We start from the raw sequence: 26,344 nt of genomic DNA, 5'->3' as shown, positions 1-26,344 counted from the left end.
GAGTTTGCAGAGGTTTAATTGCAGGTTGGCCAAATAAATATTATTTTAAGTAGCTAAGTTTCTATGTGATGTGATTCCAGATGGAACATAGCAATGTAGAATTTTAAGGCAGCAAATGCCGAGAAGGGGGTAGAGATTATTTACGAGGGCTCACAGGGATGTAACTAGGAGTTTTAGCATGAAATTAAGATGTAAAATATAGTCAGCTAGGAGGTAAAGCTTCTCGATGGTAAGTTGTAACAGTTTCTGGAATGAGTTGCTCAAGAGAAGCATTGAAAACCCCCATCACTTGACACTTGTATAACTAGGCTGGATATAATGCTAGAAAAGGAACCACCTTGTACTGGCAGCAGATTGACTGACTGACTGCCTGGTGTTTTCCATTTCTAGCATCTGTGAGTCAGTTTAAAATTGAAGACATTTGAAGAGTTTTTATGCACATATCATAACCAAGTTGTACTTCTGCATATTTTGAAACTGCTTTTCCCCCCCAAACATTTGGTTCAGATTTATCTCTTCTTAAAAATCATCTACTTAGAATGGTGACCAGATGTAACAGTAGCAAATCTCATATTATTGAACTTTCTGGATGTAGGGAATAAGTCACTTTCATCATATTAGTAAAATAGATTCGTATGTACACTCAGGCAACATGTTGTCACTTAAAATTTTTATTTATAATAAAAAGCTGTGTACATAAGACTAAAATAAATGGTTCCAATCCAACGCTAGTGCATACAATGCTTACTACCATGAGTAATCACATTGACATCAATGGGATTAAGCATGAAGGTCCAATCTGATAGCTCCCCTGCTGGCCACCCACCAGTCAGCCCTAAGAACATTCAGAGAGCTTGGAAAAAGGGAGGTTATTTATAGCCCTCAAAATGCACAGAACCAATGAAAAGACAAGGTGCTTGCCTTAAAGATCTTAGTTTCATTTATTTTCCTCTTGTGTCTCAGAGCCTGGAGAGACATAAAGGGGGAAGTCCAGGTCAGTGGTGAGTAGCATGGAAACATGTGACATTGTTCTTGTTGGTATTGGTAATTACTAGTATTACAGTAGCACCTAGAGCAGGGCTAGTCAATTATTTTTTGTCAAGGTCCAGATTTCTTGGTAGAGGTAGACTCCAGAGAAAAATAATAATAAAAAAAACCCTGATGATGATAAGTAAATAAAAAGATGTTGGGGTCTGTTTGAAAGCGTCTGGCGGTCTGAATTTTGCCCCTTGTCTATGGACTACCCCTCGCCTAGAGGCTCCAGCTGAGATTGGAACTCCATTGTGCTTTGCACTGTACAATACCTAGTGAGAGACATTCCCTGCCCAGAAAACCTTGCAACTTAAATGGACAACAAAGCGACAGGATCAGAGGGGAAACAGAGGCACAGAGAAATGAAACAGTTTGCCCAAGATCAGAAAGCACGTCAGTGGCGGAGGTGGTAGAACCCACCTCCCTGCTTCCCAGTCCTGTGCTCTGTCCACTAGGTCAGTTTTCTCAACAGGTGGTTTGCAATTCACAGGGATGTCACAAAAGGCAATCTGGGACAGGGGTGTGTGGGATAACATTGAAAATTTTATTACAATCTAAAGCAAAGAAAATCTAGCTGCCGTACTCCCTGCACATCCTTACCTTTGAAGGTCAAATATTGTCCGTCAAGCTCTCAAAATACCTGCATGCATTCACATGTGCACACACAATTCTATAGCCGGATCATTGGTACTTTTTTTTTAATAAAAATAAAAACATTAAATGGGGGTGCTCATAAAAAAATTGTATTGAATACAACCATGAATAATGAGTTGCACATCTGAAAAGGTTGAAGAAACGTATTAGAATTGGGAGACAGCATGCACTGCTGTTCCAATAGGATATTCCTTGTACATGCATGGAGTTTTGTGCTAGTAACAGATAGTTGTAGCCTTATTCCTAAACCTAAAGATCTGATCAGCATCTCCTATGAGAAAGGAAGATTTACAGGGAAATTCTGTGCAGTTCACAGTCTGGCAACATTAATGTCTACTGGAAATTCCACTGGATTGCCAGAGGATTCTGACACACAGAACAGTTTGTCATCTTTCTCTTGACTGCTTAGTCTTAGTATCTGATTTTTCCAGCAGAAATGCCCCAAACCCATCTGGTTTAAAAGGTAAGTTGTATTGACATAGAACTTAAATCCTCCATACAGAAGTATTTGTTTTTTGTTTGTTTACTGTCAGATTATGGGTTTGCAGAACAAGGCAGTTATGTTTGCACACGATATTAAAACAAATAACAGTTACAAACAGAATAGCAATTATAGTCCATATTCAGAATCTACTTTTTGTGAAATGATGGAAGAGTGCATTAATCTCAGTCCTAAACTGGGGGGACATGGAAATATGCAGCATGGTAATATTTTGCGTTGACCAGTTTTCCTATTTTGCAGAAAAATGTGTAACTGCTTATTTTACTTGGATTTATACATATTTTAAAAAGGCACTTATAGTTGGGAACCCTTGAGATATCTTTAAAATACATATAAAAAAAGAACTCCAGTATAACTAGAGTGCAGCTCTACTGTACAATAGGATGTGTAACCAACCGGTGAGCAGGTGCGATAAGAATTAAAAACCACTTACTCTTTCCAGCAATTCCTCCCTCCCCTGCACTTCCCTACAATCTCAAATGCCTGGGAAAAAAGGATAAGATGGTCATCAGACTTTGATTATTTCTGAATCAAATGGAAGTGAATCCAAAACTAGGAAGCTTTCACAGAAAATGCCCTGGTGCCAGCCCCTTCTCACTTACACCAGCCTTGGTGATCTTAGCTGTGGTAGTATGGCTTGGTGCGAGTTGGGCCCCATACAGGTGGCAGATTTGAGACACACCACTGTCTTAAATTCGGAGGTTACTTAAATGATGATGAAGAGGTGTAAGTGAAATGTCCAGCGGGAAGTGGAGCAAGACTATCCAGAAAAGCAACCAACAGATGGTGTAAAATAAATGAATTTTGAGAGGAGGATCTTGCTTACCCCTTGTTACACACTCTTGCTTTTTCTGCTATAAACTCATTTCTATCCTCTTGATATATGTTACTACATCCAAAAGCTATGCTAAAAGATTACAAATCAAAAAATTGGAATTGCCAGAATTCAGGTTGCCTTTGCAATCTTAATTTGGCCCCCTTCTGCATATACATTATGATGTAGTCTCTAATTACATGATCACATACTATTTATCCCTCCACCTTACTCCCCCTTTTTTGAGATTGGAAATATAGCCTGAGGAAGTGGATATGACAAACAAGGACACAAATCCAAAATGGAAGCATCATCTTTCGGATTCTGAGAAGCTCCTGTACACCACCCTCTGTTGTTTAAAGATGGGCGAATAAATCCCTTCTTTCCATGAAGCAGCACAGAAGCAGTTGATCAGAAATAGAGAATCCTTTTTGTGTCTGCCAGGCTTCTAGTTTCCAGACCTGAAGTCTATTCTTGAGGAGGAGGCTGCTGGAATTGATTTGGTAGGGAAGGAAAATCCAGATGCTGCTATGATTCTAGACTCTCTATCAGTTCAGTAACATGACTTCTGGGATCACAGCTTTAGGAGGTAGTTACATGGGAAAAAGACTTGTTTACATCTGGAGAAAGACAGACTTGATCAGATCTGTTCAACAAGGACAAGTGCAGAGTCCTGCACTTAGGACGGAAGAATCCCATACACCGCTACAGACTAGGGACTGAATGGCGAGGCAGCAGTTCTGCAGAAAAGGACCTAGGGGTTACAGTGGACGAGAAGCTGGATATGAGTGTGCCCTTGTTGCTGAGAAGGCCAATGGCATTTTGGGATGTATAAGTAGGGGCGTTGCCAGCAGATCGGGGGACGTGATCGTTCCCCTCTATTCGACATTGGTGAGGCCTCATCTGGAGTACTGTGTCCAGTTTTGGGCCTCACACTACAAGAAGGATGAGGAAAAATTGGAAAATGTCCAGCAGAGGGCAACAAAAATGTTTAGGGGACTGGAACACATGACTTATGAGGAGAGGCTGAGGGAACTGGGATTGTTTAGTCTGCGGAAGAGAAGAATGAGTGGGGATTTGATAGCTGCTTTCAACTACCTGAATAGGGTTTCCAAAGAGGATGGATCTAGACTGTTCTCAGTAGTAGCAGATGACAGAAGGAGGAGTAATGGTCTCAAGTTGCAGTGGGGGAGGTTTAGGTTGGATATTAGGAAAAACTTCTTCACTAGGAGGGTGGTGAAACACTGGAATGCGTTACCTAGGGAGGTGGTGGAATCTCCTTTCCTTTGAGGTTTTTAAAGTCAGGCTTGACAAAGCCCTGGCTGGGATGATTTAGTTGGGGATAGCTCCTGCTTTGAGCAGGGAGTTGGACTAGATGATGTCTTGAGGTCCCTTCCAACCCTGATATTCTATGGTTCTATGTTCTGGGGACAAGCAAAACAGATATTTGATACAACTGATCCAGGAGGGAAATGTATAAGATCCTCAATCTGAGAATCTAGAAAAGCACAGAAAGGTCAAACAAGCCTCTATTCCATCTGCCTGTTACTCCACTCACATGTCTTGTCAAAAATCTAGATCGTAAGGTCTCCACAAGAGGAGGTACGCCTTTATGTGAAGCACCTTGCATAATTTTGGACCTATAAATAAGCCACCCAACTGGGTGAACAGTCTATACTGGGGGGGAGGGGGGAGGGCAAGCTAAGTTGGTCTAAATTACATAACTTCAGCTGTGAAAATAGCGTAGCTCAGGGGTTCTCAAACTGAGGGTTGGGACCCCTCCGGGGGTTGCGAGGTTATTACATGGAGGGTCGTGAGCTGTCAGCCTCCACCCCAAACCCCGCTTTGCATCCAGCATTTATAATTGTGTTAAATCTATTAAAAAGTGTTTTTAATTTATAAAGGGGGTTGCACTCAGAGGCAGCTTGCTATGTGAAAGGGTTCACCAGTACAAAAGTTTGAGAACCACCGTAGCTGAAGTCGATGCGCTTAGAGCTACTTACTTCACTGCGGTAGGTTGACTGCTGATGCTCCCCCAGAGTTGACGGGAGAGTGCTCGGCGGTCAATCTACCGCGTCTTCACTAGACGTGATAAATTGACCCCCACTGGATCGATCGTTCTGGAGGTAAGTATAGACATGCCCCTAGGTTGTTGGCAAGAGAAGAAAATGTCAGGATCTGATGTGGAATTGCCTGTGTAACACAACCCTAAAACAATACCATCTGTAGCATCCATTCCTGGGCTCGTTCTCACAGGCATGAGTAAATATTACCAGCTATTTATATGGTCTTCTGATACTGTTTGTACTTAGGGGAGTATCTCGAGAGAACTTCTTAGTGTTTGCTGGAATAGTAACTCTGCAGATGTGCTGAATTTATATGCCATCAAGTACCCATTCTTAACAATCCAAATATTTCTTTGCATTGTCTGATCTCATGCAAATAGGCAGTAGTTTTAAAGGAAGACATTTTCTGACCTAAAAACAATAAACAGAGAACAGATGCATAGCTATGTAACCAAGTGGCCCAGAGAATGTTCATTCCCAGGGTGGTGAGTGAGTGTGTGTGTGTGTGTGTGTGAGAGAGAGAGAGACCAGAACTTGTACTTTGTCAAATATTTCAATTAGTCATGACCATGAGAGAGCATTTGACTGGACTCATTTTCTGTTACCTTCCCAGGGGTATGGGAATGGGCCAGGCCATATTTAATATGAATGGCTTGTCTTTACTAAACTTTTTGATTTCTTAGACATCCACTTACCCTAGAAGATATCTGGGTATGTGCACAAGGTCCTCTGCAACATCTGCCTTGTGGGGGCAGTTGCTTGTTTGTCAGCAGAGTAAAGTGCCTCCTTTACCAGAGCTTCTGATCTTCAGTTTATTGGAAAAAACATTGCTCTGGTTGATGTATGGGGAAATCACAGTGGAAATATGGGTCCCTCTACCATTTTGAGCTCCTTCTGGATATACTGACTCCTGTCACTTTCTTCTCCTGTTCTCAGTGATTGTTATATTTGCTTACTGGATTTTGGTAAATATGGCTTTTTAACTATCTAAAGTAACTTTAATTGGGTCAGAATAACAATGGGAATCTTGGATTTTCAGCATCTTTGAAACTGCAGGGCAGTAGTTATTTAGGTACCTAAATATGGATTAAGCTGCCTAACTTTAGGCAACCAAGTGTGAAAATTATGACCCAGGTCAGTCTATAGTGGGCTGAACCAGATCTTGGAATCAAAACACACTGACCTTTGGGTCTCAATTTTGTGTTTTGGGATTATTTTCACTTAAAAGTGAAAGGTTCCATATGCAGTAAGTCACAGAATAAAATATGATTCAAGTTATTAGTGACTGATTGTGGTGGCTGTTTGATAATTTATGTACTGAACTGGTGACCTAAGACCATTTTACTAGAAAAATATGTCCATATAATATAAACTACCATCTCAAGAAATTCTAATTGCACTTCTTAGCAGAAGGTCCACATATGAAGTGAGCATAGAGAGTTAACTAGTCTCACTGCTGGAAATCTCTCCAGAAAAAGATTGAAAAACAGGTAGGATGGGAAAGCTCACTCTTTTTGCTGTCATTTCTATACTTGTGTTATGGAGGAAAACATGTAATAACGTGAGTTTTGGAATAATATCTTAGGGGTAATTTTGTGTTTTGTAAACAGGGACGGCAAATAATCCACTGATAAATTCCCAAATAGATTTACAGTTAATCATTTTCTGCATTATATGAACGGTAATAATTTTTCTGTCTAACTTCTAATATTTTTTTCATATTTATAACTCAAACACAAAATATATTTGAAAAGTGACACAATTAATTTTTAAAATAATGGTATCAAGGTAGGAAGATTTTTTACATACATGGAGTTTAAGACTAGATTAAAAATAGAGGTTTGTAATAAAGAAGCAGACACTGTCCTAACTCTTAAGTGTTGCATTCATAATGCTATGGTATATGCTTTCTCTAATTTGTACATGAAGGAAAAAGGCTTCTAAGTGTACAGTAATGTTAAATTAGAGATTCAGAGTTTTGTCTATTTGTAGACTGAGTTTTCATTTCCCAAGAGTTGCTAAAGTATTCCCGAGGCTTAGTGTAAAAGTTGTTTTTACACTTCAGCACCTTTAAAATGTGCTCTTTGTTCCAGTTATATTCAGTGTTGCACAAAATATTTGTGGACAGATATGAATAAGTTTTCTCTCCTGCTGACCTATGCTAAGTAAACTAGAGAAGCTCTGATTTACATCAAAAGGAAAAAAAACTACAGTACTTGGATTCTGTTCAAACAAGAATCTAGCTACAGTATCTCCCTGTGGGTATTTTTCATAGTTTCTTTTCCAAGATCTGATTTTCCTACCATGAGAAAATTGAAATGAGCAACTGTAAGAGTTAGCAAACCATTTATTTATAATTTAGTACTAATGGCTGGAATGCACATATACTCATTTTAAGATAAGGAAATATTTGTTAATAGATATTTTTCTTAAAGTAACTTATTGACATTTGGGGCCAAATTTTTAGCTGGTTTCTGAAATGGACCAAAATACCTCCAGGTGATGCAAAGAGACTGGAAAGCACACCTCTGAGTATGTGTGTAGATTTTGTGCTCACAAAACTACAGATTCAGTTTCAGTTGTGGTCTTTGATTGTATTAAATAGATGAATCAGAAATCTTAATTCTAAAACATTTAACTTTTTTAGATGCTAAAATATTTTCACTGGCCCAATAATGAGTAAGTGTAGAGGAATTCAGTTACGGAATATATTTTGATATTTTCAAATGCTTTCTACAACTATTCAAGGAAAAACAAAAAATAATTTGCTAATAAATACTGCAATTTAAGGTCCTGCTCTCTGGAACTGGAATCTTTAATAGGTTACTGGTCTGCCATTGTCTAATGGCTCTCTGATTAAAGTCAACCTTAAGCAGTGAAAAGAAATTCTCATAAAAAAGCTACAAAACAAACGATAAAGAAGAGATAATATCTGAATTTGTCCATTTTTTTTCCCTGAGGAGGAAAGGATTTGAAAAATCAATTATATGAAATTCCCTGAATAGAGTCTAGCTACTATTTTAACTGGTTCCAAGTTAATGGAAGGACTAGTACAATGTCCTTGAAACATGAGGTACAATATTCTTGATACACGTACCATTTATTTTCTAGAAATTCAGCTGATTAGGAGACCATTTACTTTATTTTCATTAAATTAGCTTCTTTAGATGAACACTGAGAGTCCTGTGTATGTTACTTATATCATTTGGCTCTGTGCAGAAATTCACAGGATGGGTCTCAGGCTTTTATTTAAGACGAGGATGAGGGAGGGCTCAGCTTCACTCACATAAAGTATCCTTTCCTCATCATAGAAGCTACAATACTTTGCGCCACCATAGAGTCTGCAGGATGTACAGCATAATTTATTTTGATGTAGACTGATGTAGGCCCTGAGGTACTTGCGGTCATTGCAACATAAGAGTGAGAATTCCTGCATTTCACTTGCCTAGACTCTCCTCGAAAGCTGAGACCCCCCTCTTCCTCATAATTATCGCACAGTCTCTGAAAAACCCATGTCTGGGGACAACTTTTTTCAGTCTATACATTTTCATTCAAGATGTCTGCTGAGAAACAGCCACCTCTGTTCCTTTCTTTATATGGCAGTACAGACAAGCAGCCGCTTCAGAGACCTGTGTCAATGATGCTCCATGAATCTAACCACACTTAAGTTATAGGGGAAAGTTGGCATGCAACTTTTCAGTGAAAGAAGGGATTATTTTTATAAATTTGTAGTATATCTGACTGAGGTTGTCTTAATTATAATAGCAAAAGAATAGTTTTATTTTAATTGTTTTATCTTGCTCTTGACATTCTCTTGGTATAAAACTAGGCTTGCCCTTGTCAAATAAAGAGTCCTATCTTACTTAGTGTATATCAGAATGCTTTCAGCCTTTACTTCATTGGGATTTTACATACCAAGAATGTTAAGGAATGCGACAAGTCCCATAAATAGATTTCTGCCACTACCCATGTGGAGAGCAGGATTGGCTTTAGGGGTAAAGTAAGGCACAAATAAAAAATCTGGGCTTTCACTCCCTTATTATAATAATGATTAATTCAAGTCTTAATGGAAGGAACTAGAATAAACCCATTCAGTGTTTTAATTATTTAAAACAAAATGTAATTTTGTTAATAGAGAACATGGTCAGATTCAAAGTGTGTATGTGTATGATGCTTTCTCTGAGAAGAAGCATATTTATTTTCAAAGTTTAAGTCCAGTTACAAAAACTGCGCGTGAAAAGTTAGTTTTCAGAAAGATCAGGGTTTTGTTCCAAGTCTGTGTGGTTCGGGTTTCAGTTGCAGGTATGAGAGCTTGTATATAGGCTTTGAGTTCCAGCAGAGTCCCAAAGCCAGACAACATCTGGTGTTGTCACTACCTATAAGCACCACTGATTGCTGATAAAGTTTGAGACTATGAATAATGAGAAAATTAAAAATGTGGAGTGTTCTCTCTCTCCTTTTTTTTTTTTGAATCTGCATAAGGAGTCCCCGTAATACCTTTCTGGGACATAATTCTGTTTGCACTCAGAATGTGAATAATGCATGTTGCTAAAAATATGATTTAAATTTTGTTTCTTAAACTTTATTGGAAATGTTGATAACTTTTCAAAACAGGAGTTTTTTGTTTTTATGTGGGCTATATTTTTTTGTAGTTACAGTGGGCTATATTTTTTTTCTTTCAAAAATCTGGGGGAGTTTGTTTCATTTAAAACAAATTTAATTGAGCTCTTCCTAAAATCTGATGTGCATTTCTTGTGGCCAATTTCTGATATGTGAAGCTATGGACACAAAGTAAGATACCATGGTTTCAGCTGACTGTGCTTGAATTCTGAGAAATGATACAACTAAGTCCATGTGTTAGATGTATGTCAAAAAAGTACAGAGTACTTTCTCTTCAACTGGATAAGAATGTTTATTAATCTGCTCCATCGTTGATCTGAACTGCTTATTTTTGCATGAAGAACTTAAATAGTTTATATCCTATAGGCTAAATCCAAATTAAAATATATAAAATGTCAGTTTTTCAAAATATGAAGTATTATCTCTCTAGGGCTGTGAATGGATGATAGAAAGTGGACAATTTGAGTTCTTCTGTGGCCCTTGTGCCATCAAGACAATGGGTAACATTGTTCCCTACCAGCAGATACAGACAACATTTTGAGAAATTCATGATGTTGTTGCTGAATAGAAGGGCTAATTCTGGATGAAGAAATGTGTTCCTTTCCTGTTTCCAACAGGTAGAAACAGCTCTATCAGGCTGAGCGCAGTTTGCTTTCCCTAATTATTTTCTATTGACTTTTTCTTATTCTCTTCCAACTGTTTTTGTGTTGGTAGGATTTTTAGATTCTCTCTCTGTAAATGCATAGTTGTCTTGAACTGTGAAAAGTAAGTCCTCCCTGATTATAAGATGCTGGAATCCATGTGGGTGCTCATGCAATTCCCTCTCACTCTCACTTTATAAGTCGAGTTAAGGGCTGAAAAACACAAAACATTTTGTGCTGGGTGTCTTACAAGAATATATCAAGGGAAAGATCCTATCCTGAAGACCTTAAGTTCTGAGGACCCAGACTGGCAAATTCTTTAGTACATGAGTAACCTTACTTACAAGTATAGTGATTTTTTTTTTTTAATATGCGCTTAATCCTGCACCATTGAAGCTGATGAGAGAAATGCCATTGAATTATATGGGAGCAGGATAGGATCCTGTATGATTGTTGGTAGTACAGTAAGCTTGGGTCTCACATTCCGAATGTCTGATGTTCTGTTGTAACACCTTACGCGTCAGGCAATCCATCACTGGGAGGGAACGTGAGACGTTAGAGCTTTTGTTGTTTTGAAAGACATGCCTAGATTATAGTGCCCCATAGATTTGTAGGAAGAGATATTTATTTGGATTGTAGACAAGTAAAACCTTTTATTGTCCCCTTTCGGAGAACTCTGACTTTGTATGGCCAAAAACATAGGCAGCTGTTTGCTAAAACTGAAAGGAAAAGAGGCAAGTGGAGACTTCTTTTTTTGGTATGAGATCAATGAGCTCACATATACCTGCAGCTCCCCCCTTTACTGGTTGTTCCAGGCTGAGATTTGTTGTCAAATGTTTCTAAAACTGCCCCAGAGGCAAAGTGTGTAAACGTCTCCCTTTATAGGGACAAACAGGCTGAAAAAGTAAATCCTCATTTTAGGTTTAATGGCCCCTTAATAGTTTTTTCACTATTAGTCCCTTTAAGGAGAAAGCTACAGAAGTATTAAATCCCAGTGCTTAGTTTGCATTCTTTATTCTTCTGTCTTACTGATGACCTTCCTTGTCACAACAGGGAAGTGCTGTGCACAGGCGTAGCAGAGGCCATATGGTCCCTTGCTGCTAGAGTCATGTAAGGAATGTAGGAGGGACCTGTGAAGGAAAGAGCTGGGCCAAGATTATGCTCTCATCTTGCTGTTGAAGAACCTACCTTGTGACCTAACTGAGGAGGGCCTTATGTAGCTCACTCCAGACCTCATGTTTGCTACAGTCACCAGAGGTAGTTGCCAAAAGCAATCCAAGGCACAGTCACCATCACCATCAGGGAGCTGTTGGGGCACCTCTCCTTCCCCTGCTATTTCAGTAGCAGGCAGGCAGGGAGTTGTACCCCTTCTGCTTCTACACAGTGCATTTCCTTGTTAACAAACGGAAGCAACAAGCATTCACCCTCTTGTGCTTCAGCCAGGATTGCTGTGTAGGTGTTAGAGTAACAGCCGTGTTAGTCTGTATTCGCAAAAAGAAAAGGAGTACTTGTGGCACCTTAGAGACTAACCAATTTATTTGAGCATGAGCTTTCGTGAGCTACAGCTCACTTCATCGGATGCATACTGTGGAAACTGTATGCATCCGATGAAGTGAGCTGTAGCTCACGAAAGCTCATGCTCAAATAAACTGGTTAGTCTCTAAGGTGCCACAAGTACTCCTTTTCTTTTTGTGTAGGTGTTGTGTACAGGAACAGGTGCTCAGACACTGTCCTTCCCTGCATGAGTAACCCCACTAGAATTTTTTTAAATTGTGTGTGGGCAGGATGAGGTGAAGGATCCCTGCAGTCTTACATTGAATTTTAAACTACTCTGCTCACACATCTGTCACCTAGCTTCTTCACTCTTTCCTTTGAGCGGGAAGGGGATCGAAACTGACAAAATCTAGAGAGCTGGAATTTTAGCCATTTTAATCTGCCTGCTTCCTGCCAATTACTTGCATAAACAGGACAGACAGGGTGAGTAGCAGAACATCTCTTCACCACATGCACTTGTGACTGCCCTTGAGCTTACCCAGCTTCCAGAACAGCTGTTTTTTGGAGTAGCCAATCTGAGGAGCCTGAGAGTATGACCAGGCTGTTTTTAAAACCTGCAGCAGTGAGTATCTGAGCCCAGGTCTGCAGACTCCGCCTTGCACTTTGGCGCTAAAAAGAGCAATATAAAAGTTGAAGCTCAGGCTGGAACTCGGGCCCTGAAGCTCACCCTCTTCCCTGGGCTATGCTGCTATTTTTAGTGCCGTAAAGCAAGACCGAGACTGTCAGCTTGGGCTCTGAGACTTGCTGCCATGGGTTTTAAAATGCAGTAGAGCTGCACCTGTAGAGTTTAACATTGATGCAGTCCTAAAAGGGTCACTAGATTTAGGGACACATGTAAATAAAACGTTAGGGTGGAAGAAATGTAACTTTGAGGCCTCTCAACTTTGACAGTGTCCCTTTGGCCTTTAAAATTTACTTCCCCATTCATTCATTCTTCACAAGTTCTTAGGACAATATATTATACTGCCTATCCCTGTTAAACAAAATGTCATTTTATAGCACATGCAGTAGAAAGCATATGTTTGTGAAAAATCTTTGTTCCATTTCTTTAACCTATTACTCTAAAATGTAGTTTCTGTTATGTGAAATGGTACGTCGCAAAACATGAGGCCAGTTCCCCTGTGAGCCTTGGTGAATCATTATTGCACACATTGTTTAAACATATGAAGAATGTTTATTCTATTGATCTATTAAGCATATGGCACTTGAAATATTTCAGTGCTGCTTAATTTGTTGAGGTCTCCATCCTGTTTCTACCACAGACAGGATAAGTGTGATTTGTATTTTGGAGGAGTCTTTTCTTTTCTCTTTCTCCTCCTCCTTCCCTCCCCCTCCCAAAACCAAACAAAAACAAAAAACCCAACAACCTCTCACCAAATATGGTGAGTTTTATTTGTGTTTGAGATGCCATGGCTTTGAATCAGAGGAGGTGCAGTTTTTTTTTGCAGAAGGGAAAGAACATTGTATTACTTTTGTCCATCCCTACCCCAGACTTTTCAGCTATGATTTTGGAAATTTGTTGCGTAAGATAATTCAGGTACCTTCTAGTCATTTTCTTCAGATTGCCAATGTCTTGTTCAGAGGGAGGTGTAACATTGTGTTGCCTTTTTTTTTTTTTTTTTTTTTTTGGTAAATCGGCATGCCTGTTTCAGTGATTGTGGCCCTAGCTACTTGCCCTCTAATCCCTTTGGTGGGAATGGAGGTCTTCCTCTAAATCAGTGTAAGAGCTTTATCAAACTTGTAACTAAGTCTTTAGCTGGGTAGTTTTGCAAGTTAGTTAAGATGGGTGGACTTTCACTTTTAAACATGGTGTTGCTCCCATGTCAATTATTTGTGGAATTTTCCATCACACTCTATTCACCTCACTCAGAGGAGTTATTTAATATTACTGGTATTCCAAATAAATTACAATCTATTTGAATGTCTTCTCTTCTTATTTTTTATAAGATGAGCCGATGGCTAAACTGTGTAGAAAATATTTCAAGAAGTATCAGAGTAGCGGCCGTGTTAGTCTGTATTCACAAAAAGAAAAGGATGCATCCGATGAAGTGAGCTGTAGCTCACGAAAGCTTATGCTGAAATAAATTTGTTAGTCTCTAAATTCATAATTCCCTTGGGCGCCTGTCATGTCTTCCATAAGGCTGTATGAAAGAATCTATAGTACACCACTGTTTGGAATGGCAATGGGAACTTTAAGACGCATACACAAAAGCTATTGCTTTTGACATACCTTATTGTAGTGCTAGCGTGAATGTAGGATTCAACAAAAAGTCTCTGTCGTGTGTAGATGCAGTGATTTGTGTTAATTGGGATCAGTCATGGAATCATAGAAGTGTAGGATTGGAAGGGAGCTCGATAAGTCATAGTCCAGACTACATCCCTGAGGCAAGACTAAATATTTTCTAAACCATTCCTGGACAGGTGTTTGTCTAATTTATTTTTTAAAACCTCCACTGATGGAGATTCCACAACCTCTCTAGGTAATTTGTTCCAGTGTTTAACTATCCTTACAGTTAGGAAGTTTTTTCCTAACCTAAATCTCCCTTGCTGCAATTTAAGCCATTACTTTTTGTCCTGTCCTCAGTAGTAAAGGAGAACAATTTATCACCCTTCTCCTTACAACATCATTTTACATACTTGAAGACTGTTATCCTGTTCTCCCATCATTCTTCTCTTCTCCAGACTAAACAAACAAACACAATTTTTCAATCTTTTCTTGTAGGTCATGTTTTTTAGAGCTTTAATCATTTTTGTTGCTCTCCTCTGGTCTTTCTCCAATTTGTCCACATATGTCCCAAATGTGATGCCTAGAACTGGACACAGTACTCCAGTTGAGGCCTTATCAGTGCTGAGTAGAGCGGAAGAATTACTTCTCATGTCTTGCTTACAACAATCCTGCTAATACATCTCAGAATGATGTTCACTTCTTTTTGCAACAGAATTACATTGTTGACTGATATTTAATTTGTGATCAACTATAATCCCCAGATTCTTTTCTGCAGTACTCTGTCCTAGGCAGTCATTTCCCATTTTGTACTTGTGCAATTGATTATTCCTTCCTGTGTGTAGTACTTTTGCCCTCATTCTATTTATTTCAGACCATTTCTCCACTTTGTCAAGATCATTTTGAATTCTAATGCTGTCTTCCAGAGCACTTGCAACCCCTCCCAGCTTGGTATTGTCCACTAACTTGATACATGTATTCTCTATGCCATTATCCAAATCCCTTATGAAGATACTGAATAGAACTGGACCCTCTTTAGTAAGGACCATGTTTGAAGGTGTCCCTTTTAGTTTCTTTAATGTTTCCCAAATGAGGTGTGAAAAGTTTGGATACTTGATAGGTTTCAGAGTAGCAGCCGTGTTAGTCTGTATCCGCAAAAAGAAAAGGAGTATTTGTTTGTCTCTAAGGTGCCACAAGTACTCCTTTTCTTTTTGTGGATACTTGATTTACATTTTAGTATTCTAGGTACTTCAAAGCTCAAGTTATTTGTCTGATGGCAAATTAGGAAATGAAATGGTACAAGTTACCTTTTCTGGAAGCTGGCTACCATATGTGGGTTTGATTAAACACAGGCTAAACAGTTTAAAAAGCATTTTTGCATGAAATCATTTTAGTCCGATACCAGTCCTTCTTAACAGAAAACTTGCTTTAATAACAGAGGTATGTTGTTCTCATATTCTATCCCCGTAGCCATAATCCTTCTTAGTAAAATCTTAGCCAATAACTGTCCTCTGTTAGCTGTTATAAATCTGTAAATGGCAACAAAGTGGTTTCATGAACTATTGTAAAATATTTAGTACTAACAGTTTGTCTATTCAAGTCATCAGAATTTTAATGCACAAGTGTTTTTTTGTTCTTGTTTTGACAAGTTTGTTTCTTTATTAAAACACTTCCCATTTCTCTATGGGCTTATTTAGTGTGGTAGGGTTTCCATGTTAAAGTGCTCTTAAGAAAGCCATAAACAGAGTATGGAAGCTCTGTTCAAGATTGTACTGTATAACACTTAATAAGTTGTGGGTAGAATTAATGGTGTTTTTCACCTAAAAAGCCCTAAATGGTTTGTGATCTAGTTATCTGAGAGGTGACCATATTCCCTATTTCATGCTGCTGGAGTTGACCATGGCAGAAGCATTTGAGAGAGTGCTACCTTATTATAAATGGAGTTGAATTCAACCTTTCGGGCATACTCCAAAGCCTACCTTTCCCCTCAGATTTTTGGGGAGGAGGAGGAGGGTTCGTGAAATGGGATATAAAGGAGACACGAGAGTTATTATTTAAGCATTACTTAATAGGCTTGTGGTAATATTATGACATTTCAATAATTGTTAGAGCACAATTACTTAAGTTGAGTGCTCTCCCTTCAGTTTATATGAAGTACCTAGAATGTGAGTTGGCATCACTAAAATACGAATAAATAATAAACTACTTACTTCTGGACTTGTTGAAGTTCCCAGAGTCAGCTGAATTAGTTCTGTTCATAGTTTTCCTGTCTACACTTTGCTAAATAAAAGGAAAAAATCCTGAAATTGGGCAAGTAATATAAAGGTGATGGAGAAAATACTTTTTATGTTACATATTAAATCTTTGTTACACAGTTTGAGAGCTTTATCAGAAAAGTGTGTAAACACAAGAACTGACATACTGGGTTAGACCAGTGGTCCTTTTATCTTAGTATCCTGTCTCTGGTCAGTACCAGAGCTTCAAGGACACTCTTCAGAACAGGGCAATTTTGGAGCGATCCAGAACTTCTTCCTCTTCTGGCAGTCAGAGATTTAGGGTCACCCCGAGCATGGGGCCATATCCCTGACCATCTTGGCTAATAGCCCCGATGGACTTATTCTCCATGAACTTTTCTGGTTCTGTTTTGAACCCTGTTATACTTTTGGCTATCACAACATACCACGGTGATGAATTAGACTAATTACATGATTAAACAATAAGGAAACTTTGTGCACTTCCTCAGACTGTTAACCTAGCCAGTAATTAATCCCCAGGAAATTCCAGACCCAAAAGGTTTCATTATTACTATACTAAATTGTGAAAAATATAAAAGCCTTAAAAAAAATTAACAAGCATTCCAAAGTAGCCATTGATGGTTTATTTTTAAATTGTGTCAGTGGGAAAAATAAATAATGTATGATCCTTTCTGCACCATATTAATCTATATAAACCCAGTGGAATTTTAGAGGCTAATTCCCAGTCCTGCTTTGGTATTGATTACTGTTGTTTAACTGCCAGACAACTATGTATTGTGGCACCGTATGTGTGAAAGTACATCTATATCCACAGCAGACTGGACACCATTAAATTAGGCTTGAATAAAGACTGGGAGTGGATGGGTCATTACACAAAGTAAAAACTATTTCCCCATGCTAATTTTTCCCCCCTACTGTTACTCATACCTTCTTGTCAACTGTTTGAAATGGGCCATCCTGATTATCACTACAGAAGTTTTTTTTTCTCCTGCTGATAATAGCCCACCTTAATTAATTGGTCTTGTTACAGTTGGTATGGCTATACCCATTTTTTCATGTTCTTTATGTGTATATATCTTCCTACTGTATTTTCCACTGCATGCATTCAATGAAGTGGGTTTTAGCCCATGAAAGCTTATGCCCAAATAAATTTGTTAGTCTCTAAGGTGCCGCAAGTACTCCTCGTTTTTTTTAAGAGATCAGGTCATCTAAGCAGGGCGGCGGGGGGTAGGAGGGAAAGGAAAGAGTAATGTAGGGTGTGAAAGTGAGGATAAGAAGCTCTATGTGGAGAAGAGGAGCCACGGAAGTGATTCATAGACAGGGTGATAGGGGCAGAGTAAGGCAGGAAGGCAAACTAGATGCATTTTTTTACAATGTTTGTCCACTGCAGTTTGCGGCAGGGACTGCCTTTTTCTTCTGTTTGTACAGAACCTAGCATAATGGAGTTCTCGTCCATGACTAGGGCTTCTAGACGTGATGGAAATACAAATAATAAACTACAATTATGATGGCTGTGCATAACATAAGCACACCCTCAAGAACTCAGAGTAGTCTCTAATGCTGCTACACTAATTTGGATTAAAGTGGAGAACTCTCACAATACAGCATCTCCATGGTTGATGGCTTGCACTATCCTTTTCATTTCCACATAGTGCTGAATTAAGTGTGCCATGACTACTAAGATATGATACTACTCCAGTTCAAAAACTGTAATTGGCTAATTGAGGAAATTTGAGCTTTAAGAACATTTTTATAGACTTAGCTTAGTATAAACAAGGTGTTGTGGAAATATTTTTAAGCAAATATAATTTGATACGGAAAAAAATCCCAAAAAGATATGGTTTAGGATGGGGAAGAGCACAGCTGGACAACTCGTAATCAGACGAAGTTAAATGCAAATAGAAGGAAGGCTACCCTCATCTCTGAGAAATATAAGTAATCAGTTTGCTTCCAGTCCATTTGGAGAGTTCATATCCATATTCTCCTCTGGAATAATTTTTTTTTTTTTTTGGTGGAGCAAAGTAAATGACTGGAGATTTGAATATGTTGATACACCAAAAGTCAGATATAGTCCCACTAGGTATAAAGCCACTGAAGACATGCTTATGTTTCAAAGGTGTTTCTTTATATACACAGCGGCTTTTCCAGTCACCCGCTTAATAATGCAGGAATTTAATCTGGAAAAATGCCCGTCCTTGCCCTGTTTAATCCAGGTTTCCTGCTATTCTTGCTGCATTAAAACTTGAATTTCTCATGGGTGTCATTTAAACGAAAACAATCAAAACTCTTCTAGGTTAGATGAAAAGGCTGATATTTTTAAGACATTCTCCTTGCTGCAACAATAGAGACACCATATGGTTCAAAGCCTCCAATGTGCAGGATTCCCTATCTGAGATTCCAACAAGTAGCAAATTAGTAATTATGACATCTTTTCTTGTACATACATATAACTGAGGAGAGTGCTGTTCTGACCTTAAATGAAGTCCAGTAGCATGTTTGTGCCTTGCACAACTACTTTCCAAGCCAATCACTTAGGACATTAGAGCCTTTGATTGAGCAAGATAAGGCTTCCACTTACTGGGATCATCAAAGTATGTCTGTCTGTTTCTCATTTTAATCTGTGAAGCAGTTTTTCAACACAGTAGAGCCATGCTCCTTGGCCTCAGAACTGAGATTTACAAAGAGATCTCTTCGGAAAATGTCTTTTTCCTTAATGGCACTATACTGTTCAAATTGTTATTAGCTTGATTTTTTTTTAAACTAGCAGAAATAAGACTAAATCAAGTGTCTCATGACTGACTTAATGAATCTCACCTAGTTTACCCCTTGTTGATGACACTAGTCAATAATGTTGACTAATTGATGTTTTTCTTTTTAGACAAAACCTTTTGCATATAGAAATGCCAAGATTAGGAGTTGAATTGGAACACTTTGTGGAAGCTGAAAGCAGGTTAAAAATACTGTAATCCTAAACAACTATATCCCTCCTTTCAACCCAAACCCTCCCGCATCCACCCCCCCCCAAAAAAAAACAAATAAAAAAACCTTCATTGTCATTTTCCCTCATTTTTTCTTTGTTGGTTGTCCCACCCACCCCTTTTTTTAAAGCTTGGCTTTTGCTCCATACTAAGTCAGTTACCTTGTGCCTTCCATATGATTCCTCAAAAAGAAAAGGAGTACTGACACTTCCAGAGGCTGGGTCTGGTTGTTAGAAAGGCAGCACTTTCTGTGGTGGAGGAGATTTCCTTGGCTGTATCTTTCCTCTGATTTTTACCATCTATTTTATTTCTTTTCTCTTCCCCCGACCTTATTTTTTTGTTCTACACTTGTGTCTGTCTTCCTTCCCTACCCCAGTTGTCTTCTGTTTCCTTTTTCATTATTTTAATTGGGGTTCTCTGGAGTAACTATAGGTGCAGTCCTTGAGGTTGGAACTTGGGAATTGGGCATGTACGTTGCCTGGGCAGCTCTGAGAACATCTCAGCAAACACTATTTACATCCTGTTTTTCATATTAAGAATTTTCTTGCAAAGCATAGTAAAAAGTATTTTTTGAAAATAAATATTGTATGGTGTATATAGAACAGGAATTTTATGTTTCATAATGGTGACATTAGAAAAATATATCTTAAGACATGCCTAAAAAGCATATTTGTACAAATATGAAAACTGGTGAATTCCTTTCTTGGGTATTTACTAGCGATATTAAGTGCCTGGCACTTATATGGTCTGTGTGTTTGTAAAACTCATGAAAAACAGCAGTCAGTCTTGTTTAAAGTTAAACACTGATTGTCAGAAGGGGTGATTTAAAAAATTTTTTTTCCTGCCAATTAGTTTGGCTTTTTACAAAGAATATATTATAATACTAAAATAATAATTTTAACTTTTCTAGTGCACTGCTTCTTTTGAGTATATGATTTATAAAGCAATCTTCTACATTATAACAATAGGTGTTGTTAGAGTTAATTCAAAGAATTGAAAACAGAGAATGTTGTATTTGCTTATTAAAGATAAGTCCAGGACAAAATCTTCAACACTCTGTTTTCATTTGTACTCTGAATCCTGGGCATTTAGAGTGTGTGTGTGTGTGGGGGGGGGAATCACTGTTACACTAAATACTAGCTAATGGGATTGACCATAAGGACCCTCTCACCTCGCAGGGTCCTAGAGCCCAGGCTCCAGCTTGAGCCCAACATCTACACCACAATTCAACAGCCCCTTAACCCGAGCACACCATGAACCTAAGCCAGCTGGCCTGGGCCTGCCAGGGGTTTTTAATTATAGTGTAGGAATACCCTTAGTTTTTAAAAATTTAGCTTCATGTCTGCCTGCCTCTGCCCATGAACCACTCTGGCAGCTGAGATCATCTGAAACACTTCTGTTAGCAGTTCCTAGATTTGAATATCTGTGGCTGGGTGGCAGATTGTCTGCAAGGGAGGATCCTGACTCTGAAATTCACTTTCCTGATTGGTCCAGTGGAGCCTGACCTTAACCTTCAAAGCATAGTGTAAAACCCATTTGTTCACTCTGACTTTTGCTTGAGGTGGGTTAACTGTGATGAAAGCTTGTGTTTAGGATTGCTCAGGTAATGGGTTAGGGATGTTACCCATAAGTGAGTAACCTCCCCAGCTGTTACCGGAGCAACCCTCAATACAATTAGCCACCAGAGTACTTTGGAGGTTGTACCTTATCTTTTCTTATGGCAGGAGGTAGTTATGAATTTGGGGAGTGTCCTCTGTTGGAGCCAATTTTGGCAGAGGGATGTTAAATTTTTTAATTGGTTTTGTTTATTAGATAATGGGCTCAAGCTTTTATAAATCGCACTATAAATAGCTAAATCACAAGCACTGCAAGCCTTTCCTGCAAATCTTTAGAATGGAAATTAATTTGTGTGTGTGTTTGTGTGATAAAAGTATTTATTACCTAGTTTAGAGAACATTTTTGGGCTACACAACATGATTACTTAGTTACTAACCAGTAATTTCTGCTGTGATTAAATGACCAAATGGGATGTAAAATGTGCTATTTTGCTCTTGCTGTCCAAGAATTCACACCTGCTTGCTAAAATCACCTGCAGTGGTACTACTTGTGTATAAACGGGGTGGGTGGTTTCTTATAGAGCAGTGGTTCCCAAACTGGGGCTTGCAAAATGTTACAGGAGGTTTTAGGGGAAAAAATTCCCTTATGTTAGACAGAGCTTTCCCTAGGGACCCCAGGCAGCACGGGGCCAGCAACCTGGAGCCCCTGGACTTCCAAGAGCTAAGCAGCTCAAAGCAAGCATATCTATCACACTGAGGAGATTTAAACTTCAAGACTCCTTATAAGAAATGGAAAGGGAGATAGATATTTTTTGCTTTTTTAAAATTAAATAGGCAGCTAGTGTTGTTTTTAAAATTATGAAGAACAAGTTTAAGCTTTGTTGTAACGTGCGTTGTTTGCCTGGACTGCTCAAGACGTGAATGCTTGAGTAGGAGGAACTCTTTGAGTTGGCTTCTTAAATATGTTCATGCTGTTTCACATCTGATACTCCTTGATGAAGTGTAGGAGCCTTGTCTTATAACAGGCTTATTCAAAGTGATACAAGCTATGAAAGTGAGATCTTGGAAGAGTGTTGCTGTTTTCATGATGTAATAAAAATACTTTAGTGACAAATAATAAATAGTGTGTAATAAGCATGTCATAAAAACAAATTTTCTGTTTCCAAGATCACTGCTTTTATAATTTATACTCAAGTGAAGGAGAAAATCCCTGGAAATATTCATTTTTAGGGTGGGATTCGCAAGACTTGACATTTTAGTGAAAAGGGTTCACAGGTTGTTAAAGTTTGAGAACCTCTGTTGTAGAGCAAGGAGAGAGGGAAAGTAAGTATGGAAGGGGGAGATAGATGATCTCATTTCTGAAGGTTCCCATTAATAATATCCTTTCTTACGACCGTATTGTAAATGGTATCAGGTTTGGAAAGCTGGGCTGAGTTTTCCTCCTTAAGTTCCAAAGCTACAGAAGACCTAACAGAGCTACTTAATAATCTTTCCTGTATTGGCTGAAGCAGATATGTCAGGATTAAAGACTATACAGATCTGTAGATGTGCTATGTAGGTTGTTTGGTCAGGTGGTGAGATTTATAAATAGGTAGGTTTAATGATGTCATTAGGGAAGAACTGGCACTACACTGAACTCAATATGCATATTCTGCCTATCTTGCCTCCGCCTATGTATCCTTTTGAAAGAAATTCACTTGATTTAAGTGATGAAGAAAAAATCGTGACTTATTGGAGGTAAGGAGAGCAGCAGTTTAATCAGTTTTTGTAAAATATGTTCAAGTTTTTAAGTTAGATAAGTAGAATAGTGTATGCATTGCTTGAAAACTATTACATATGTTGAGTATCATATCAACAATGTTCTCATTTAGTACATACAGATTAAACTTTATCCATGTATTCCTCTCTGCCTGATTAACTGAGAGGTCTAGACACACTGGGTAAGTTAATGTGTCACGTGTCTGGTAAGAATAAGAGTGGAGTGTCAGAGTTCTTGCTACGTGTCCTTGCTTATTGGGGTGTAAGTCTTCCTTGTAACACTACTTGGAACAAATTATGCCCGTAGTTACACACCTGCAACAACATTTTGTCAATGGTATTGTACAAGTATGATAGAAAGCAGAATTTGGCTGTTGGAGTTTTATTATATATTGTCCCACAATTTAAAAATAATAATATACAAGAAACTGAAAAACATATTAACGGCTGACCTAAAGCAGAAAATGTAATTTTTTTTGAAGTTACCTTTTAGTTTTTATATCTATAGTATAATCTGAATTTGTTTTAGGCACTACTCTTTTAGAACCCAGTCCTGCAAGTACAGTTACATGGGTGGACCCCTACTGACTTCAGTGAGACTCTGAGTAGGTGCATGAGTTTGTCCACATGTTGCAGGATTGAGGCCTAAAAGCTGATTTCCTTTAATGTGAATCTAGCTGCCATTTGTCTATAGTTAGATTGCTTTGAGCTAAAATCTATTTTAAAAAACAAAACAAAACCAAAGCTACTCAACTTGTTCAGCATAATATATTTTTAAATCAAAATAGCTTGAGCATTTAAAAAAAATTCCTCCACGCTACTCATAACGAATTAATGGCTTATGGATTAGTTTTTTTATGAAATGTTTTAAACCAGTTAAAATTACTAAAATGTGCTTTATAACTTCATGTTTTTTCTCTGCCAAGTTTTCAAATAGACGTTGTTAGTCTCTGTTCAAACCTCTGAAATTGGACTCTTTTAAAAAAACTTATTGCATACATAAACAAGACTGTTAATTATAAATAAATGCTGATAAACTTTCATATAGAGTAGGAGTACTTGTGGCACCTTAGAGACTAACCAATTTATTTGAGCATGAGCTTTCGTGAGCTACAGCTCACTTCATCGGATGCATGCCGTGGAAACTGCAGCAGACTTTATTTATACACAGAGAATATGAAAAAATGAAAAAAATACCTCCTTCCACCCCACTGTCCTGCTGGTAATAGCTTATCTAAAGTGATCATCAGGTGGGCCCCACGAAAGCTCATGCTCAAATAAATTGGTTAGTCTCTAAGGTGCCACAAGTACTCCTTTTCTTTTTGCGAATACAGACTAACACGGCTGTTACTCTGAAACCTTTCATATAGAGTGTGTATACTACTGCTACTTTATGTAATATTTTAATTCTAGATACAGATTTGTACATCTTTAGCAGTTCAAGTTTGTTGTAATTTTCAAGGCACTGCAAATTGGCATCAGTTTATCAGCTTCTATAATACTAGACTGAAGAGTCTCATAGTATCAGAAAAATGACTTGAAATGAATAGAAACACCCAAGAATTGTTTCTGAACAAAGGTTGATTATCCAAATAATTTGGATGTAGAGTTTATTTGAATTGTATTGGGACTTTATTTCTAGGTTGACCCAAGGGATCATTTGCTTTCAGTATGTTGCAAGTGTATGTTATAGACTGCGTATTTCTTTTGTGGATGATGATTATGCAAACAGATATGGATAACTCAATGTCAGAATTGTGAAAGATGTTATACTGTTTACATTTAGATTTTAAGTAGTTATATTTGCAATATTCCATATGAAATTATGTACCTTTAGGTTTAATTGGGTTATATTTAAAGATTACACTCTAAATTGAATGGAATATAGCTGATGTGATATCTTATTGATTTACTTTTCTTGCTACCTCTGTTTACAGGGATATAGTCAAGGATTTTAGGACAAACCTTTCCTGGGTCTTCAGCTGCAGGCGTGCGATAGGTGCATGTATGATAGGAGTATGTAGTTTCACCTTTTTGGACTTGAGTTCCAACCTTGGTTCAGGCAGCAAAGAAAGAATTCAAAGAATCTTGCTCATGCAAGCAAATTCCTTGTAAAATTGAGTATGTTGCCTGCATACAATTATAAAGTAAAAGCAAAGTGGTGAAAAATGTTAGGTCACAGAATCAATGCCGTTCTTCTCCACTATCTTAGGAGTGTGCCTATCATATGGTAGAAATCAATGTGCCTTTGTAAAAAATTAAATAAATCCTCCTTTTATAGCTGTAATACCCATTTTTAACCCGGCAATATTTAGAAGGAAACGGTCAGTTTACAAATCATATTTTTATAAAACTTTTGCCATGTGTATAACTAATACCTCAGTTTATTAAAACTGGAATGTATTTTGAATACTGGAAGTAAACTGAATGTATATACTATTTGTTTTTGCATATCACTAAATATAGACAATTCAATTGAATTGTCAAGTGTGTTTCCAATATTTAGATTGCTAACAGTGTGGGAACATGCTTATTTTTAATATTTCCTTTGGATTTCTTGTTTTGTTTAATGCATAGACATCTTTCCATTGTCCTTTAGATTTTGTGAATGCTTATTTTTGTGTTTTTAAAAAAAAACTTTGGGCTATGTTTGAGCTAGCTCATCCTTTTCAGTATTCATCAGGATAGTTTAGAAGAGTTCCAGTAAATTTCTCAGGGTGGGATATTGCCAATTTTAAAAGTGCTTAAAAGTTAACCTCCCCAGTCTTTGCTTCTCTCTTTTCTTCCCTCAGAGAAAATTAATAATAATATCATTTAACTATTAGATTGAGATTGTCTTTTAAATTATAATCTTCTCTCTCTTCCTAAGAGAGAGAACGGGGGTGGGGGTTGGGGAGCTTATGATGATAGGTGTAAGAAGACAGTAGCATCAAAGGACTGGGATCAGAGTTTGCATTATTCCCAACACCTTCCCTTCCCCATCCAGTGCTACCAGGTAACCAAGACCAATCATAGGCTTCCACACCAGCACCAGCGATACCCTCTTACCCTTTCCAGACCTGATGTTGGTGAATATCCCACTGTCTCATAACTTCTAAGATAAGAAGAGGGTTCCCCAGATTTTGGGGAAGTGAGGGTTCTTGGCAAGTGCTCACTTAACTGGCCAGGTGACAATGGTTGCTCCACCGATCCCTTGCTTGGAGCAATGCTGAGCTACTGGACCTGATCAGGGGAGAGGAGGCTGTGGAGGGACCTAGGATGCCCTGCGATCATGCCCCCCTTCCCAAAAGACCTATCCTCAAAATGGAGAGAGCTGCACTGTGGGATAGCTGCCCTCAGTGCGCTGCTCTTAGGGTGGAAGTGCTGCAAATGTGAACACGATCTGACACCTGTGGAAGTAAGTGAGTACACAAACCAACGCTTTTCTTTTACTGGTTCCCTATCACCGGTGTAACTGACAGCACAAAAACTCTGCAAGTGTAGACATAGCCATAGATTGTGGCTAAAAGCAACAGTTAGCCTCAGCATGAATCTTGACATTTTTCCTTTGAGACTAATGCATTAGTATAGGAAGTATTTGAGTTTCTGCCATTGTGAAACAGTAGCACACTTAGTAGGGATGGTGAATGCCCAGGCTTTTCAGTAAAACCTTATTTACAGCATACAATGGAGAAATCAATTCTCCTGATC

General features: G+C 38.3%; 1 protein-coding gene across 2 annotated transcripts in view; it reads left to right on the top strand.

The window, feature by feature from the left end:
- The window catches only part of COBLL1 (cordon-bleu WH2 repeat protein like 1), a gene marked incomplete at its 5' end in the record, with an annotated part of 121,256 nt that overhangs the window by 30,822 nt on the left and 64,090 nt on the right, over nt 1-26,344 (top strand). The gene's annotated exons all lie outside the window — the stretch shown is intronic.

Source organism: Lepidochelys olivacea (genome assembly GCF_965140295.1).
Source record: "Lepidochelys olivacea isolate rLepOli2 genome assembly, chromosome: 11".
Classification (NCBI taxonomy): Eukaryota; Metazoa; Chordata; order Testudines; family Cheloniidae; genus Lepidochelys; species Lepidochelys olivacea.
This window is presented reverse-complemented; position numbering and strand designations above follow the sequence as displayed.